Here is a 16850-nt window from a genome sequence, read left to right on the forward strand (position 1 = left end):
TCATCCACCTGACTGGAGGCAGTGCTTCTGATCGGAGCTGGTTGAAGAGCAGCACATACAATGGCTGGCTTGGAGGTACAGCTGTGCTGACCGGCCAGTCAGCATATTTGCTGACTGATCAGCCACTGGAACCATCAGTACAAATGACTGTCGAACTCAGACAAACCCTCCTCCTTCAATGAGAGCACTTATGCAGGTCTCCATCCAATTTCCACAAAGACTGTAGGAACATCATAGCTTTAAAACCTCTGCCTTGCTGCTAAATCTACCTTCAATCAGTGTTCTAAGAGATATCACACTTGTTAAATTGTGGAAAGAGTGAAAAATGTATTATAAACAAATGGCTGTGATCCATGCATAGCAGAATACATTTACTATGCACTCTGGCTGTATTTCACATTCTGTCGGTCTTTACCATGCATTTGAAGGTAAACAGGCTAACAAGTAGCTTTCTTTTCACGTCTGGTTGAAGGAGAATGATGCCACTTATTCAAATTCCTATAGCTCTCTGAGCACTGAGATTCTATTGGCAACCTTTTCACAAGTTTTAAATGAGAGTATACTAATCTATTTTAACAATAGATATTTTTTTCTTATTTCATCCAAGAATATCTATTATAAACCTAAGCAACCCAATTCACCATCAAAATGAGTGTATACTTCATTAGTTCAAATTTCCTTACACATTTTTTCTTTCACTTGCTGTGTTACCAGGTTTCTAAAACAAAGTTTCTGAACACAAGGAGCTTGGACAGGGTCCTTGCTTTAAACTGATGAATGCTTGAATGCAATGAAGCTCCACTGTTTTATACCAGCAGACCTACGCGATGTCGTGCACAAAATATTGTGCTTTAAAAAGTAATGTTTTTACAAGTAAGTTAATGTGTAATAATACAGGAATGACCTGCTTTTTAAGGACCACATGCAAAACCCTGACAACTGCGACCTACCTGAGGCTTGTCATTGCCCCCACACAGATTTACATTGATTCACCAGCCAGATAAGCCAATCTATAATAAATTCAAGAGCTTTGTTTGAGTCCGGTGTTCAAAAATGCTTCGGTTCAATTACCATCAAACGAGCTAATATAAAAGATAAATATTTTCAATTTTTAAAATAACTTGTACTATTGATTAGTCTACATGGCTTAATTCAGCTTTGGAATTTGGACAAACAAATAAGAAATGTTTTACACAGCCAGCTGCACATCAAAAGTAATTTTGCAACACAAAAAATTTCTGGCCAGACCTGGCTTTTAGACAGTTATAGATCCCAGTGGAGGCATGGGAAGACCAGAGTTCAAATTCAGTTTACTATGGCAGTTCTCCCAGCTCTGAATCTTAGCCATGTGACTGGCAATGCTTACTGTCACCACAGGGGAGTCTTAAAAGGGAAAAGTGGTAGCTCCAACATTCAAAGAAAAAGCAAATACTACCATACATAACTCATATAAGAGCAGAATGTTTCTCAATAGAATCTCAAACTATTTCTTAGCATTGCGCAGGTATCTTGTTTTGTTGCTTGAGAATGACAATAGACACATAATAAATTTTAGTACACAGGAAAGGGCATTTGTCAGTTTATCTGCCTCGCTGAGTATACCTTTTATAAACTGAAGTTTAATCTTGAGAAAAAGGTAAGAGATACTGCAACTACATGTGTACAGTGCGGTGCAATAGAAGTGGATCTATTGAAGTAACTAACATTGAAGGATCTATTGAAGTAACAGTAACTATACTGACGGCATTGAGGACTTGATACTCCTGCATATATATGCATTTTGAGGTTTTCTGGTTCAACTTCGCTCTAGTTTGGGATTATGGACTGAAAACCAGTAGGGTCTGGAGGATATTAGGTGAATTCCTGGAACATGTTCCACCTGAAAGGAATCCTGGTTTGTCCTCTGAGACTTCACTGTGATACAAACCAAAACGTAGTAAGTAGGGACAATTGTGAATCTGCTACAAAAGCAAACTTGTGCTCTGAACTGGTAGTACGAATGGTACTGGAGATGCATCTGAGGTTCAAAAACATGAATAAGAATTCCAGCATAACAAAAAAGCACCTATTATGATCATTCCCGAATCATGGAAGTATACCATCACAGCAACATATCCATGCAATGGATTCAATAATTCTATGCTTATCTAATGACAAAGCAACATTTGGCATTTTCTTAAACAACTGCTATTTTAACTTTTTGTGTGTGTGTGAATATTCGATTCCTTTTTTCCTAAACTTAACATTATTCAACTACTTCTACTGATTGCTGGCAATTTATTTTTTTTTAATAATTATAGTTTAGGGAGATTTCTTGCGTGTTAGCTTCTTTTTAGTGACTTACTTATGCTATATACAGCATCCTGAACTTAAACACATAGACTACATGTTGTATCAATATAGCTTGAATATTGATAAGAGATCAAGAGTCAAACAACAAAAAGGGGGCCCTGATGCTGCAACCTATTGCTGGTCCGATTTACCCCTATAATGCATTTGCGATACATTTATGCACCGATAACCAACAGCAACACTGTTGAAGAGGAGTGACTCAGAGGTAAGCTACAGGAAATTGTAAGGAGCCAGGCAAGGACAGAACACTTCTCCATATCTGAGGAGCATCACAAATCGAAATTCAGGATACCACTATTATACTGTGTTGGCTGTTTGTGAGATCAGCCAGTCTATAGTAAATAAAGTAGGACTGTATAAATCTGGCCAGGGCACAATAAAAGCCAAGATTACTGTAAATGCTACTGACATAGAAGCTTAGTATAAATGCTACTGACATAGAAGCTTGTTGAGAAACCAAAACAAAGTGTTATAATGCAAATGTAGTAGTCTGATTTGTAAGAAAAAAATGTACAATTCCCTTGTTGATTTCTATTTAAAATTTCAAGGGAGCTAAGTACACAGACTTCTAAGCCAAATACACAGCAAATATAAGCAGCTTCACAAAATACATATTTTGCAGCAGTTTTTCAGAGCAATCACTGATACTGACCCAGAGAACAACAACTATTTATATTCCTCATTTTTATTCATTCATATAACTGGAAGTAATCACCTTTTCTCGAATTTAGCATAATGGTGGTTAAGCATTTAATCTGAACCTCTGGCAAGCTAGTGAGTACTGCTAACCACAACTTGGAGGAGCTGATGTACTCACAGGCTGACCCTGCAATGAGAAACGTCATATACTACTTCTTTTGCCACTTTTGAAACTCTAAAACCTCATAAATGCAAAATCATAAACTATAATAGCAGATTACTGCTAATGAACAACAGACACTTTTCATCCAACAAATTATTATGATTTTGTATGGTCCTTTTCATAGTCACATTTGTCTAGATTTCATTAAGAAATGGAAATACTGTTGGCAGATGGCTTCCAATTTGTACATTGTACAAACAGATTTGGAGAACTCTCCCTGAAACAATCTTTAGCTTTGCAATATTTTAATAATTCCACATCCTTCTTAACAATACAGGACCTATTGATACATCTCCTTGTAAAAAAGTGTCTGCAACTCTGTTTTCTAGGGTCAGGGACAGCTATGACAATTCAGCTTTGGTATTTAAAGGTGTTTTCACTGTAAAATAAAAAAAAACAATAAGCTGAACAGAACGCTTCAAGAGTTTCAGAAAATACAGGAATTTTTCTTTATGTCTTTATGTCACTCTTCACTGCCAGCCAGGCCATCAATAACCAGTGCGTCAGTAACTCTAGTGGAATGGTTTGGTGTTCTAACAGCAATTAACAGGTAATTGACCCTATCACTAAAATTGTTTCTATAGTTGCCATCCTTTGTGAAGAAGACAGCCAAGAGTCCAAAAAATGAACAGGAATAAAAATAAATAAATAAACAGAGATTATATTTTTTCAAGTGACTTTTAGAGTATATTTTATATCTAAACTGCTGACGGCACTACAATTTAAGAACATTTAAACTTGTTTCAACAAGCTAATTCCAGGATGAGAAACAATTCTGCTGAGGTGTCAATGAGCACGGTATTTGGTTAATTAACCTGCCAAAAACCAGAGCGTTAAACCTAGTTAAGAGTCAAATATGGGGAAAGTTGTATGAACACTGCTGCGTGTATTGAACCTGTTCTGTATAATCATCAGATTACAGGGCTGTCAGCCTGCTATGTGCAGAGCCTAAATTCACATGTAGAATAGTGGAAAAGCTGGTTTATGCAACACACATGCACAGAATAAAATAATGAATTTTAGCAGGACATAACTGTAATTGCTGAATTTAAAAAATGAAGTCATATTTCTTCGAACAATTTATGAGACATACTTTTGAAAAATAGCTTATACATAAAATCCTAATTAGACTCCCTATGCACTGTTGTTGCTTATTTTTAAAACTGTTGCAAAATTTCTTTATAAAAAGTTGTATGCCATTTTTACTCCTCAAATCAAGAAAGCTCACAAATCCTTAAGTTGTAAAGAATATTACAAACATTTCAATTGGTTTCTTTGCATGTTTTTCATCTAAATGAAATTTTCAACATTCCCAAATTGAGAAAGTTAGATGGCAGTAAGTTCAAAGGCAAAGCTAGTTCAAGTGTTTCACAGCTCTTGTTATTTGGGTTACACGTAGTACAACTTGTTCATCTATAGCAAGACTATGCTCCAGTGATACAGCTTGGCAACTTCACAATGAAAAGTTATAAAGGAGAGAAGGTAAATCAGGAGAACATAGTTCTCAGAAAGAGTAGAACTATTACTCTACCACTGGTAGGTGGAGTTCAGTCACTGCCTATCAATCCAATGGCAAAATAAAGTGTTTCTATAATTTTTAACAAATCAAAAATATTCAGTTAAGGACAACGGAACCGATTTTTTTTTCCTTCCTTGTTAAGCTATTCTCTACAGAGAAAACACCGCTAGGCCATTCTCCATATACTATAAATTCTGCTGTCAGTGGGCAAAATATATCTTACACACAATGTACTTAGTATTGCTCCAGATTAGGAAAATCCCTGCTTGGAATCAGCGATCCATACTTCAACGGCAACAGTCAAACTGAGCCTCCAAGAAAGCAAACGGGCTCACCAAGGTATTCATAAAGGGAGGAAAGACAAACTTCTTAAAAATTTAACAAAGCTAAAAGGAGGAGAACATATTTTGATTCATTCCCCTGGTTGCTCCACTGCCAAAGGGACTGCTGTCCTCACAGGGGGAGTGAAAAGACACCAGTTTTATAAAAGCCCAGAGGGACAGAAGTGGATAACAACCAAAAGCAATGGCTTGAAGCCATCAGTACATTTCCTTCATTTACAAAAAGAACTTCAATATGTGCTTGAAATGCGTTGTTTTAATTTGTTAGCTGTTCTGCAAAGATCTCTTGATAATGCAGAATGTTTCCACAATAAATGTTGGCCAGAACAAGTTTACTCTAGAGTTTTACTCTATCATTGAGCGTTTACAAAATAAAATAAATTTAAATAAGTAAGGTTGGCCAAATTCAAACCACAAATCAGAAAACCACCAAGTAGGACCATCCTGCCTGCCAAAGCTTAATGTGACCTAATGGGAGAACTGTAAGAGGTTAGGGTTGGTTTTTATGTAGCTTCATGTAATATTTGGCAAACCAAAGGGGCTGGGCCAGGACTTCTGATCCTTAAACAAACATTTGATGTAATTTTTTTCACTTTTTCATCATAATAATACTCCGCATTCTACCCTCCTATGACCTCAGCCTCTTTTCCCCAGGGTGGGTCAGATTTAGAACCTCCTTCTTCACTTACGAGTGTCATTTGAATCAGCCGGTTCCAGATGTGCTTCACCTCCACCCACAACAAGCCCTGCAGGTCCAGCAAAGTGCAGAGAGGGGAAGGACTACGGGGAGAAGGAGCTGTGCCCTGGCAGCACATCAGTTGGCTTGAAACTTCTCACTGAGTTTATTATTCATAGCACTGGTGGGAGGGCAGGGGGCAGGGTGACTCACACAACATCTTGTCTAAATTGAAAACCAATACCAATCCACACCCCCGCAACGGAGAACCAGAGCTGCGGTGGGTCAGTGTGGTCAGTTTTGCTTCAAGTGGATGTCTGGGCCCTGGAGATTTGCTGCTCCAGGCTAAGCAGGTCACTTGCTATCATGAAAACGAGAGAGAACGGCAAGTTTGTCTTTCTCTCCAACTCCTTCAAAGAAACAATCTCCGTTGCCTTTTTTCTTTATTTACACGTTTTTAGAAGAAGCCATATTAATGTTTGTAACAAAAGTGAGAGTCAATGTGAGGTCTCCTGAATTATCTTTTAATTTGTATGAAGCATACAGAGAACTGGATAGAAAACAGCATTCCAATTTAGTGCTTTTCTAATAATAAGCAAAATTAAATAAACCAACTTTCCAGCATTGATCCAACTAGAAAAGGGAATGTTATTTAGCCTAAACACAGCAATATTTCAAATATAAGAGAAAAAGAAAATTGCTTTCCTAACTGCATACTAAAGAATAACGTAGTAAGGCAATAATAAAGTGGTACTTTCTTTCAGGTACTGCTACAGAAAAAATAACAGTTTAACTGTATTAAATTTAATAGTAAAGCATTTGCCTAATGGAGAAAGAGTTAACACACTGTTTCAATTATGTTTTGAACTAAAAACTCTAGTGTCTTTGCTACCAACAGAGAACTTCGTTACCTCGAGATAGGCACGTATCTTTAACAACAATTATATGACTTTTTAAAGTTGTCCCACGGTCCAGGCTTTCTTGCACAGCTTAACAATTTTGTATGATTTGGTATTCAGTTTGTCCCCTTAGTGTAATTTTTGATAACCAAATACCTAACTCTGTTGTCAGCATGCTCTACCCTGAAGAAGGTAAGGGTAAAGTAAAAACTATGCAACCCCTGGCAGCTGGAATAGGTGCTCCCAGCTGGATGAAGAACTGTGAAGAGGATTAGAACAAACAGGGTCTAGGATCTGCCTGTGCTAGTCCAGGACTGCCAGGGAACCTGCTTAGTTGAGAAGTGATAGCAAGTTCCTGGGATGCTCTAGTTGTTTCAGTCACTTGGAGTGAAGCAAACGCAATAAGGACAGTAAGAAATGGTCCTGCCTACATGCAACTTTTGCCTCCCAAGAGCTCCTTCCTGCCTGGGATACAACAGGGAGGAGATGGTCCACGTTTCCTGCTCAAGAGTGCCACAGTGGCCCCAAGTGGTAAATAAGGAACACTTCAAGCAGAAACCTGCAAGTCTCCCTGTGCCAGAGCCAAATCCTAAATTAAAGGAATGTGCAACAAAGCTGCCAAAAGTGTGACACTTGGCAGCTCTCCCAGCTGCCTTCTACTACTTCCCTTCTAGCCCCCAAAGTATCTGTGATGTGAGCAAGGGGCACTCTTAAGTAGCTGCTGGCCCTTTCCCACTGCAACTGCTTGGAAGAGGACTCTTGGCTTCCTTACGCATCACTGGGGTAAGGTAGAGAATGTAGCTTCTGGGCCTTCTGCCCGATTCCTATTCAGATGGTGGAAAGCAGAAAAGGAGATGGCTGGCTCTTTCTGAATTGATGAAAGCTTCTAACAAAATCAGCCTCCTTTCTTCACAAAGCTACACAGAAGAAAATAAAGCATCAGCCAAGAATCTCTGCCCTTCCTTTCTCCCACTTCTTATGTCAATTGGAGTTAACTCCCACTGAACTATATACCAGCTAAGGACAGGGATATCTCACTCTCTTCACATCTCTTTCACAAGTCGAAGTCCACCCTGATGTACTGACTGTGCCTTCTCAACTTTCTTTTAGCATCCTCAGTCCCAGTACCTTGGAATTAAGATTAAGGTAACTATGCTTTAGTTGTTTTCCCTATAGGTTACCCATTTGCTCTTCACCCAAGTAACAAAGGCCATAATCAGAGAAGAACCTCTCCCATCTCACCCTTGCTTATAAACTGTTTCCATCTGGCTAAAATTAAGTTAAAATTCTTTCTTCTCAACTTAGATTGCTATTTCTAATATTTCATTTCCAGAGGGGGGAAAAAACAGCAAATTACCAAAGTGTTTCATATTATGTTACACTCAGCATTGAACTGAACATCTCACTGACTCTTTTCTATGTAAGGATAACCAGGATTTATCCACTAACATTAAATGTGCATGCCATCTTCTACCCCCAAAGCACAGTACAAATATGCAGGTAATCGTTTAACACAACAAGCTACAAACCAATGGAAAGCGAGTACTTACACAGACAAAAGACACATCACAAAAGAGCAGAATAAAAACAAATTCATCATAATTAAATTATCAAAAGGATAATTGAAATATTCAAAATCTACTTTTAGCTAGCACAGATACATATAATTGTTACAAAATATTTAAAATGTGTGGGCAATGGTTTCATATCTTACTAATACCATGCTGGGGCACTGGCATGTGATTATTGATCCAGACAAAAAAATAGCAATGCAGTATTTTACATTAATTCCTGCAGTTCTTCAAAAGATGCCATCCTGCTACTGATCTGTCTTTACTCTGTTAAATTTGGGATATCTGATAGATGTTGTGCTATAGAAGAGGACAACGGTAACAGTCACTCTTCATTTTTTAACTTTTTAGATAGACCAGTAGAGCCAGGTCTAGGGATTTAAGTCTGATCCCTACTGAGTCATTGGCATGAAATTAGCAGTATCTATTAATTCCTGTAGTAATCCCTGTTAGTATAAATTTGTGACCTCTGAATTAAATGAAAGGTGGTGTTACTGCTGAAGTGACCTGAGGAATTTACAGATGAGCTTAAAATTGACAGAGCTATGTTAAGGAAACAATGCTGATATTTCTAACAGACAGCTAGAAAGGTAAATAGATAGAAACTAAATAAATTAAGACCCAAATATATTCTTTGACGAGCCTATTATTACAAAGAATATTCAGAAGGCTGTATGCCAGAGATGGAAAATGTCTGACAATCAGGCACTTCACAGATCTATTTTAAATGTGTTTCAGTATGATTTTTTTTTATTGTACCTTGCCTGTGTATTTTTAATTGAAGTTGTCTTAACAGGGCAACTTAAAGAGTCCAGTTTAGCATGAAAGACAGTCATTTATCTGCTGGAAAGTGCAAGGTAGACTCTAACCATGGAAAACCTTTTTTCTTCCAGAATTTTGGGTGTCCATTCGGGTTTGAATGCCTGAAATTAGAGGTTTCTATTCCTATATGTCATCCTTAAAGAAATAATCATAAAAATAAATTGTACAGAACTTGCATATTCCTCACAGTTCAGTAAATGCACCCACTTTCCTTCTTCCTAAATTCAGAGACTTCATACCAAAGTTGAAGCTGCTGTTTCCAATGGTTTATCTTCCCTATCACATAGTGACACAAGTTCATTCGGAGCACAACTCTTAGCTGAAATCCTCAAGCTCTATTTGCCTGCTTTTGCATTTCAGGAGCCATGCTTTTTGGAGAGAGATTTCAAAATGGAAAATAGGCCTTCTCCAACAAGATCTGAACATTGGCTGTCAATTGAGTATTCAGAGCCTAATTGAAAGCTGCCTTACTGGAACTGGAATTTGCGAGTAGGGAATCATTTTCCTTATGCGCATATTTCTTCTGTTAGTGTATGAAATAGTTAAAAATTACCAGCTGCTTATAAATTAAGTCTATTTTTAAGGCATAGTGCGCTGCTGCCTTTTTTTTTTTTTTTTCCTTTTAGACATTGACTTTCCTCCCTTTCATTAAAATAATCAGTCTGAGGGAGTGGGATACAGAGGAGTAATGCTCTAATATAAAGTGAAGACTAGACTGGCCTGTACTCACGTCTCTCGTGAAATGGTGTTTAATGTTCAGTGGCCAAAGGCTACTTCAATGTAAACTTTATTATACAGGTGAAAAGCAGCATATCAGCATGTAGTACAGATGCCTCCCATGAACTCAGTTTCAGAACCTCAAAGAACATTATAGCTGAGATTGCTACTTCACAAATTACCTAGGCATGGCAACATCAAAAGAGTATAAAAGTAGAAGTTACTGTAATCCAACTGGCTATTGTATCACAACACATAAAAGATAGGAACAGAAAAATATATATTTTTTTTTACAAGTGTACAGAACATTCAAATCTGCTTATACTCATGGATTCTGTAGAACGGGATGAGAGAATTAAAAGTGCTATTCCAAACAGCCCAAACAAAAGTAGCTCAGTGACACAGTGGTACCATAATTGCATTGGGGGCCCTGTCAGAAAATTATTGAATAGCTGAAGCATTAGGTATTTTAAAATTTATTATATTTTGTGACCAAACTGGCAACTGCAGAGGGGTTGGGACTATATTACAGTGTAATAAAAATCTCATAAAACATTTAAACAAACTCACACATCTGCAGAGAGATGGGAGGTATTATGTAATGTAAGTCATTGCTAAGGTCACCTCTCACCCTACTAGCTGCTGCAGGAGCAATGTTCAGTATAAAGTACCTCTGTGGTTTCTCACTCACCCCTGAACCTCCGATACAGACACACACTCTCTCATGCACGGACGTTATTTACATAAGTGACAGCCTGAGTTTTGGAGTGCTTAGTAGGTGGTGGTTGTTGTTGGTTTTGTTTGTTTTCAAGTAAAGTTTCCAAAAAATATAATGAACAAGCCTAGAATGATTTTATTTTCCAAAAAATCAAGTGTCGAGGCAAAAAAGATGTAACTCTCATTTTATCTTACGCCCAATAATTCAGTGAAGGAAGTCTTGGATTCAGGTCTTTCCTTTAACTCGTATCTAACAAGATCCAGAGGATTTCAATGGATTTAATAAAGAATATTCCGTGGAAACATTCTTGACCTACATCCTAGGATGGCATTCCTATTGTGTTTGTTCTTAGAAAATTTAACAACAGCTCTACAGCATTCCTTCTGTAGATTGCCAGAAAGCTTATGTCTCAATTATATGCAAATGTAGATGATAATGTGTGAGGTAGGATCCACAATTTCACTCAAGGGACTACCTCAAAACCAGTCCAACAATCAACAATCTTCGGTCCAAACCACAAAAGACAATGAGAGATGAGTGTTTGGAATGTTTTTAAAAATTATGGCCGCCAAATTGTTTGAACGCAGTCAGGAATGTATACTGAGGACTCATTAGAGTTCCTCCCTGGCTGCTCTCTTCACTGCAGGATATTCAGATCAGCTCCCAGAGGGCCCTTGATGAAATATTAAGTTACTGAACTGGAAAAAACAAATATCTTCAAAGTTTCACTTCTTTCATTCTTGATTTCATACTGACCTACTCTGAGACATGACACAACATGGGATATGGAACAGACTGCAATGCAAAACAGAATAACCACCACCTTTCCTATTATCAAAAATATGATTATTTTTGCCATTTGGAAGCTGAGCAGAAGCTTCGTAAAACTGTGGTCACTTAAAATACCAGGCAAATACAAAGGATTTCAGATAGGATCTAAAAACTTCTACACACTGTTGTTAATTCTCTTATTTTTTTCTCTCCAGCTTTTATCTTCTAATTTAAAGACCATATTTTTCACTTACAAAGGTGCAGACCAACAGCACCAAAGGCCCAAACTCTGTAAACAGAAGGACTAGTGACATACTATGAGTATTCTTTCTTTCCTAATAACATCTTGTTAGTATGAGTATTCTAGTAAAGGATAAAGAAAAGGGGATGAATGCCTGAAATATTCCACATGTAATAGTGATTTCTTGACTTCTAACTCGTTCCTGAAGAACAATTCAAACACAACAATCTCCTCACAGTTTTTTTTTTGTTTGTTTGTTTTTTGTTTTTTTTTTTTTTTCTGAGATATCAGGAGATAAAAAAAAGCCACGTATTAAAAAATACCTGAAGATTTCTAAGCCCTCAATAACTTACCTATGTCTCTCCCAGCTGAATTTGAATAGCATATGAAAAAATACAATAAACTTACAGTTCCTCTTGTTTACCAGTCTACTTTAAAATCATTTCATGATCATGGATTGAATGACTTCTGAGTTCAAAATGATATTTTGAAAGAGACCTTGAAAAAAAAAATATCCAGCTTTATCAGCTTATCTAATGAAATCAGATCATATATAATAGATTATATTATATATATTTATATATTTTATGATATTATTATATATAATATATTAATATAGTCTATTACAGTACCTTTAAATTACTTTTGTCAATGTTAAATGATTTGAAATGATGAATTATATATTTCCTAGTGTCCAGTCATGTTTACGTATTAAATATTTAAAATAAATGGCCCACTCTCCTACCTGAAAGCAGTTACAGTGTATGTTTACGGAAAGGAAAAAAAAAAAAAGGTGTAAGTAATCAGTCTTGTTCCACCGATGTTCAAGAAGCAACTCAACAATGTGTGACTGTTGTACTTGATCTCCTTGGCTGTTGTAAATTGTAGTAATTTTGTTGTAGCTAATGAAGCCACCACAATCAACATAATTATACCAGCGTAAAACTTACATCAATTGTGGAAGATCAGTCTTGCTTACAACTCCTTCATGTAGGTCTAAATTGATATTATCTAGATTAATATAATATTAATAGAGCATTTTTTAAAAATCTTCTAAGACTACGATTGTCAAATTGAATTCTAAATTAGTATCTAATGATGTTGGTTTGAGACTTAGTAATAATGACAAACAATAGGAACAAAATGAGTTCTGAATTCCAATTTAGAGTATGTCTGCTCAGTTGAGAAACAGACAATTGGAAGGCTTCTACAAAAATCTCTTCAAAATTGTATTAAAATGGAAAATGCTATTCCTCCACAGAGTGTGGAAGGAGGATAAGCTCCTCACAGAATAATGTGTTAGTTTATGAAATATTACAGCTTGAAAAAAACGTTCTAAATAGTAGATATTTCAATCAAATTCCCCCCCCAATTTTTTTTCCTGAGACCACTCTTTGATAAATGTTGTGACTATGCTGATGTATCCTGATATAGCTTCCTTAAACATTGGAACAATGTGCTGCAAGAGCAGGTCAACCACTATAGTGGTACCACTACAGTATGGCTCATGCTCCCTACTGAGCCAAATTTTCATTTTTAGCATTGCACTACAACACCAAACACAAAAAATGATAAGCAGCCACATGCATCCATATTAATATATATGTGTCAATCCAGTTTGGAGACTATTTTCTGGTCCATGAGAAAAGATTATTTGTGGTAATTTCCCTATTATACCAGAGAAATAAAGAGCAATGAATTTCTCCTTCGACAGTGAAGAGCTGCACTAATTCTGATAGATGTATTCTCACTGCTGTTTCAAAGCATGAGAAATCCAGGAAAAGAGAGTGGAATAAGCTGAAAAGAAGTTGTTAGTTTCTCAAGAACAGTTTATGTCAATTCAAAAGAAAAATCCAAATTATTTCAAAAAAAAGAGAGTACAAGTGAAAGACACAATCCGTGCTTAATCCATTTGTGTGGGATTTCTCATTGAACGCACTGTTTTCCGTTCAAGAGAAGCAGCCATCATTACAGTAATCTCAGACATATATGAATTCTATTAAAACACATTTTTAACAGAATAGCCCATAAATTACCACTCCAATCCACAGACGGTTTTGCACAGATTCACATTATGGCGGGGCTTGCTTTCTTCTCTTTTAACATATCTTCCTCCCACAAATAGGCCTGTGGGAACTATCCCTAAGATACATCTATGAAAACGATCTTCCGTACTTCCTCTTCTGCTCATTTATAAAATGCAGTTTCACCTACCACTGTAGCAACATCACATTTCCTCTGGGCTCTACACAAAGAAAGAGTCAGGAAAATTCATATTATTCTCCCTTCCCAGTTTACCAGAGCTTGCAAGATAATGTTACTGACCCTTAGTCGCAGTCAATATAAAGACACAGCATCACAGAGCTTTCAAAGAGAAACAGCTATATAATAGAAGGTACTCACTGAAACAGCTCCCAAACTTTTGTTGTTCTGCCACACAGTGAAAAACACAGTCCCAAGCTGGCTATCTCAGCTTGCTTGGCAACGTTTGGTGAGAAAAAGACACTTCAGAAAGGAAGAGTCCTCCAAGGGACTAAGTTGAGCCTGGAGCTGTTTAAGACTTGAATACAGCAAATGCCTTGGAGATGCATTTGCTTTTCTCCTGAAACTGAAGGATGGTTTACACAATGCTAACAGAACCCCAGCCAGTAAATCTACACCATTATCTACGCTGCTGTTTCCAGTACTGTTAGCTTCAGGATTGGTATGCATCTGATCCAGCCCAGGGTCTGAGACACTGGTATAGATGTGCTCTTAAAGACCTAACTCTGGGCTACAGGAAGGAGCACATCTTGAGATCTACCCTGCCCTGGGGTTTGACTGGAGAAGGAAGTGATGGTGAAATTCCCTCTCCTTTCACCCATGTCATGATGAGAACACTCACCATGATCATGCAAGGCCAGAATTCACTAACCCGGAGTGATTTGAAATCATATCTATCTCTGCACATGATGCCTCACTGCCTCACTAACCAAGAAGCTTGCATGGCAAGTCAGAGAGGATGCAAGAATGAGGAAAGAAAAGGAAGGAAAATAGTTTATTGAATCTTCATGTTGAACTGGCCCACTGGAATGAAACACAGGTTTGGCCAGCACAAGGAAAAGAAAAAAGTTTTTCCTATTCCTAGAGACATACCCGAACGACTAGGCTAGAATGTTTTCCTCTGCTCTTTTTCATAAACACACACTTGTGACTCATAGCAATTGCCAACCAAAATCACATGTGGGTGATTCCAGAGCTATCTGGAGGGAAACACTTGAGCCTCTGAGAAAATGAAACAGTGAAAATATAGGTCCCACTGATCTTAGATACAGCCAGATAACTGAGTGGGAATTTTGGAGATCAAAAAAGTGTATTACAAAACAGAGGTTGCTCTTAGCATTTAAGTCTTTAAATCATCTTTGTGATCTAGGCCATAGCCTTTCCACATATATGACAATAACTGACAATAACTTAAGGTCCTGGGGCTTTACAAGGCTCATGATAGACCAGTGAAAAAACATCACAGATTTTCTGGGACATGTATCTCTTGGAATTTTGCTCACCTAAACTACATTCGAAAAGATGGGGAAATTGAATCATTTTTTATGCCTACTTTATAGAGCTTTTCTGTCAAGTTTTACATTATCGCAGAAGGAGAGGGACCTTTAACTAATGTGTCTGGAGGGCCATTAGAAACATTGCAAGACAGAGCATTTTTCTGGAATTCTTAAGTTCACCTCCCAGGCACAGTAAGTATGCAGATACAAGAATCTCTGATCCATTGATCAAAATTGACTTTCTGTTAATAGAAAACCTGCTTTTCCTACATTCAGAAGCCAGAAGAGCATTGCCTCCTCTCCTCAGGAAAGACTGTCATAAGCTACACTGCTAATAGTCTTGCTTTCAGAGTATCTTACTAACTATGTTAGTATTAGTTTTCACATTAATCTTCTATTAGTTATGTTTGTACTGCAGAAATTATTTTTCTCTTGGTTTCGTATTTGTTACATGCAACTTTCTACACCTGATAGGTAGCTTCATAAGCATTATATGTATTGAACTAACAGGACAATAGATGACCCACTCTTCTTCCATCATTAAAGCTGATCAGGCGTTTCATGACAGGTAAGGTGTCGATATGAAGTAGTCTACCAGCACCATTCCCTTGTATCCTGGTTTCAGTTAGGACAGAGTTAATTTTCCTCCTAGTAGCTGGTAGGGTGCTATGTTTTGGATTAGGATGAGAAGAGCGCTGATAACATGCTGATGTTTTAATTGTTGCAGAGCAGTGCTTACACCAGGCCAAGGACTTTTCGGCTTCTCGCTCTGTCCTGCCAGCGAGCAGGCTGGGGGTGCAGCAGGAGCTGGGAGGGGACAGACCCAGGACAGCTGACCCAAACTGGCCAAAGGGGTATTCCATACCATCTGACGTCATGCTAAACAATATATAGGGGTGGCTGGCCGGGGGGGGGGGGGGGCCGGCTGCTCGGGGATAGGCTGGGCGTCGGTCAGCGGGGTGGTGAGCAATTGCATTGCGCATCACTTGTTTCGTACACATTATTACTAGTAATACTATCATCATCATCATCATTATTATTATTATTATTATTTTCCTGTCTTAATAAACTGTCCTTAAATCACAGGCTTCACTTTCCTGTTTCTCTCCCCCATCCCAGAGAGGGAGGGGGGAGGGTGAGCGAACGGCTGCGTGGTGTTCAGCTGCCGGCTGGGTTAAACCACAACACCTTGTTTTACTCAAAGTTTATCACATACCTTCTTCACCTTTTATCAGGATCAGGGCAATAGGAGGTATGAGAGAAGGCAGTCTTTGTAGGTCTTCTGCTGTGTAGGGAATATTTTTATCATGAAAATTACTGCTAAGCGTTCTTGGTTTTTTAAGTCTCCTCACTATAATGGAAAATATAGTCTTCGGTGAAGATTGTTTTTTCCAAGTTTTGACAAAACTGTCAATAAATGTCAAAGCTAAGCACCTATAATCTTTTGCACGTTTTATATTCTCTGAATATTTTGACTTCAGAAAATTTGTCCATTCAATCACCTGTACTCCTTATTTCCTTCATTATTTCTCCTCAATTGCTGTCTGTAACGCATGGAGGGTACGTCTTAAATGATGGCTAGAATTTAGGTTTCTGGTATGTCAATGCAATTTAAATACAGATCAGCGAGACTGGCCTCAGTCTCACAAGTTAAACGACAGATGCACTTTCCACAGTCCATTAAGACAGTTCTAACAAACATTGTGTACATTATTTCATGTTAATTTTAGTGTTATGCTAAACATGAATGAGTAACAAAAAGCAAAGCACTGTTATTTAGATCAGTATACCAAGACTAAGCAACTTTAAGCTTAAACTTCAG

The 16850-nt window shown here is 37.6% G+C and overlaps 1 protein-coding gene and 1 long non-coding RNA gene across 5 annotated transcripts in view; one reads left to right on the plus strand and one right to left on the minus strand.

Annotated features, from left to right (window-relative positions):
* The window catches only part of ANAPC10 (anaphase promoting complex subunit 10), a 130963-nt gene that overhangs the window by 60562 nt on the left and 53551 nt on the right, over nucleotides 1–16850 (minus strand). The window lies entirely within an intron of this gene.
* LOC106032219 (uncharacterized) lies at nucleotides 5748–9532 on the plus strand. Its single transcript, XR_001204692.3, has 3 exons — nucleotides 5748–5826; nucleotides 7760–7795; nucleotides 9403–9532. It is a non-coding gene; the product is annotated as an uncharacterized lncRNA (long non-coding RNA).

This window comes from Anser cygnoides, chromosome 4 (assembly GCF_040182565.1).
Source record: "Anser cygnoides isolate HZ-2024a breed goose chromosome 4, Taihu_goose_T2T_genome, whole genome shotgun sequence".
NCBI lineage: Eukaryota > Metazoa > Chordata > Aves > Anseriformes > Anatidae > Anser > Anser cygnoides.